Source organism: Carcharodon carcharias, chromosome 21 (genome assembly GCF_017639515.1).
Source record: "Carcharodon carcharias isolate sCarCar2 chromosome 21, sCarCar2.pri, whole genome shotgun sequence".
Classification (NCBI taxonomy): domain Eukaryota; kingdom Metazoa; phylum Chordata; class Chondrichthyes; order Lamniformes; family Lamnidae; genus Carcharodon; species Carcharodon carcharias.
Genome location: NC_054487.1, coordinates 1,165,968 through 1,169,485, shown reverse-complemented (window position 1 = coordinate 1,169,485; position 3,518 = coordinate 1,165,968). Strand labels below are relative to the sequence as shown.

At 46.3% G+C, this 3,518-nt stretch overlaps 1 pseudogene; it reads right to left on the bottom strand.

The window, feature by feature from the left end:
• Window positions 1-481: 481 nt before the first annotated feature.
• LOC121292946 lies at window positions 482-1,792 on the bottom strand (annotated as a pseudogene).
• Between the last annotated feature and the right edge of the window lie 1,726 nt (window positions 1,793-3,518).

Below are 3,518 nucleotides of genomic sequence, written 5' to 3'. Positions count from 1 at the left end.
TCAACCCAGCGAGACATCTGTTTACTTCTGTCAGTGAGAACTTCACCATCTGCTGATTTCAGGGGGTAACTTTGGTGATGGTCAGACCAAGCGCCCACCTGATCCCATCATACACAGCACGCAGATTTCCATTGTCACAGGCAGTTTGGATTTCTTGACATGGGAGATCCAGTGTTTATTTGCACAGTAGCTCCCTGTCTTTTACACAACTGTCTCAGCTACTTTCAAGTTACACTGTGCTCTAGCTGTTGGGTTTATGTTGTAATCGGGTAGCCTTTGCTTTTTGCTTCAATGACAGATTCATCTCTGCTGAGTAGGTCTCAAACCAGACTTTGTTGTGGTTCCACCTTTCCCAAATGTTGCTACTGCTGTGTCAGAAATGATTGAACTCAGCCACTTCCAAGATTCAGCAATATCAACATTGACTGATGAAGCTTTCATTGATGAGCCTATAAAATACTTCACTATTTTGTTTATCTTCCTTGATAATTTAATTACATAACAGAGGTGTCACTGTGAGTAATGTGCAAGTGAGTCAGAATTGTCAGCAAGGATTAATCAGCACTTTCTAATTGGAGATGTTAATCAGTGGAACCTCACACACTGAATTGTAGAGTTCGTACCAAAGATAAATTTAGGATTGAAGTAATAGTTCCTAATTTTGTTGTAATTTAGTTCCGGTTGAGAACTCTTGAATTAGGATCACAGATGGTGCTTTTAAAAAGGGGCACTGCAGTCCAGAAAATCAGTGACAGCTCCAGAATATTAAACTCCAGCCAGTTAAACGGCTGTTAACATCAGCAGGAACAAACCTAATTATTGTCAGACTATCAATCCTGGACGTGATTAACAGCAGCAGAAACTGCAGAATCCAACCCCGCAGTCGTTTATGAATTTACTGGTGAGTCTGCAGGTTGGAGGACCTTGTGAATCCCTTTCCACACACGGAGCAGGTGAATGGTCTCTCCTCAATGTGAATTCGCTGGTGTACAGTCAGCTTAGATGACTGTCTGAAACTCTTTCCACAGATATTTCAGCTGAATGGGCTCTTCTCAGTGTGAATTCGCTGGTGTGACTGAAGGCTGGATAACCGAGCAAATCCCTTCCCACACGCGGAGCAGGTGAACGGTCTCTCCCCAGTGTGAATTCGCTGGTGTCTCACCAGATCAAATGACTGAGTAAATTTTTTCCCACACACAGAACAGGTGAATGGCCTTTCCCCAGTGTGAGTGCGCTGGTGTACAGTGAGGGCAGAAGAATGTCTGAACCTCTTTCCACAGGAAGTGCAGCTGAATGGCTTCTCCTCAGTGTGAATTCGCTGGTGTTCAATGAGGACAGATGACTGTCTGAAACTCTTTCCACAAGTAGTGCAGCTGAATGGACTCTCCTCAGTATGAATTCGTTGGTGTAACTGGAGGCTGAATAATCGAGCAAATCCCTTCCCACAAACGGAGCAGGTGAATGGTCTCTCCCCGGTGTGAAGCCGCTGGTGTCTAACCAGGTCAAATGACTGAGTGAATCCCTTCCCACACACAGAGCAGGTGAACGGTCTCTCCCCAGTGTGAGTACGTTGGTGTACAGCAAGTGTGGATGAATGCCCGAAACTCTTTCCACAGGAGGTGCAGCTGAAAGGCTTCTCCTCAGTATGAATTTGCTGGTGTGACAAAAGACTAGATGACCGAGTGAAACCTTCCCCACACACAGAGCAGGTGAACGGCTTTTCCCCAGTGTGAATTCGCTGGTGATTCAGCAGGCTGGCTGACTGAGTGAATCCCTTCCCACACATGGAGCAGGTGAACGGTGAATTCGCTGGTGATTCAGCAGGCTGGCTGACTGAGTGAATCCCTTCCCACACATGGAGCAGGTGAACGGTCGCTCCCCAGTGTGAACTCGCTGGTGTGTAGTGAGGGTGGATGAATACCTGAACCTCTTCCCACAGTAAGTGCAGCTGAAGGGCCTCTCCTCAGTGTGAATTCTCTGGTGTAACATCAGGGAGGTTTTCTGAGTGAATCCCTTCCCACACTTGGAGCAGGTGAACGGCCTCTCCCCAGTGTGACTGCGTCGATGGTATTCCAGCCGGGATGGATAAATGAATCCTTTACCACAGTCCTCACATTTCCAAGGTTTTTCCATGGTGCCAATGTCTTTGTGTTTCTACAGTTGAGCCGATCAATTGGAACCTTGTCCACACACAGAACAGGTGACAGTTTCTCTCTGCTGTGAATGGTGTGATGTTTGTCCAGGCTGTGTAACTGGTTAAAGCTCCTTCCACAGTCAGTGTGCTGAAACACTCTCACTCGGGTATATGTGTCTCGATGCTTGTCCAGTCACATTTATATTTCAATTATTTTCTTGGAGGCAAAACGGACGAACATTTTCCCTTCCACCTTCAAAGGTCGATGGTATTCAGGTTCTGGATAACCAATTGACTCAGCCAAGATCTTTAGTTTCAGTGCACATCTCCAGGTCCTTCCTTTCTAAGACCTGTAAAGAGAGGTTACAAAAGTAATCACTGTAAGTATAGCATAGGAATCCAGAGCAGACAATTCTTGTTTTTACTTTCTCATTTCCCAAAGCTGCGAACCCTTGGCCCAAACACACTCCCATTTTCTGTGCTAAATTCCAAAATCATCATACCATCTCCCCCATATATTTCCTCCACTCCCAGTTTTCTCCCTCCATCTGCTCTGGTTCAGTTCAGTTCTCAAACCCCTGTGTGCAGAGTGAGAATAAAATCAATGAACTTTTCTCCTGGTCACTGGGACCCTGAAGCCCCGCCTACTCTTGTTTCACCAGGATAGCCGGGCATGCGCAAAGCTCGCTGCTGAAGCAAGATGGTGGCCATTATACTGGGCCTGTCGGGGTGAAAAGCCCAAGGTTCTTATTGGTAGTTTCCTGCCTCCAGCAGGTGTTTCTGAATCCTCCCCACCCACATACTAGGGTTTCTGCACTGCTCTTACTCCAGCTCAAAATGACTGGGGAGTGATTGACGGCATCTCTGGCTCCAGTTGCAGCCTCACCAGCTGCACTGGAGAGGTGCAGAGGAGATTCACCAGGATGTTGCCTGGGCTGGAGAGTTTCAGCTATGAAGAGAGACTGGATAGGCTGGGTTTGTTTTACTTAGAGCAGAGAAGGCTGAAGGGGGTAAAAACAAAAAAGCTGCGGGTGCTGGAAATCCAAAACAAAAACAGAAATACCTGGAAAAACTCAGCATGTCTGGCAGCATCAGGCAGAGAAGAGCAAAGTTGACGTTTTGGGTCCTCATGACCTTTCAACAGAACTAAGTAAAAATAGGAGAGGGGTGAAATATAAGCTGGTTTAAGGTTGGGCGGGGGGGGTGATTGTTGGGACAAGCAAGCAGTGATAGCAGGAGATAACCAAAATATGTCACAGACAAAAGAACAAAGAGGTGTTGAAGGTGGTGATATTATCTAAAAAAATTTGCTAATTAAGAGTGGAGGACAGGACAAGCAAGGTAGCTCTAGTGAGGGTGAAATAAACGATGGGTGGAAAACATT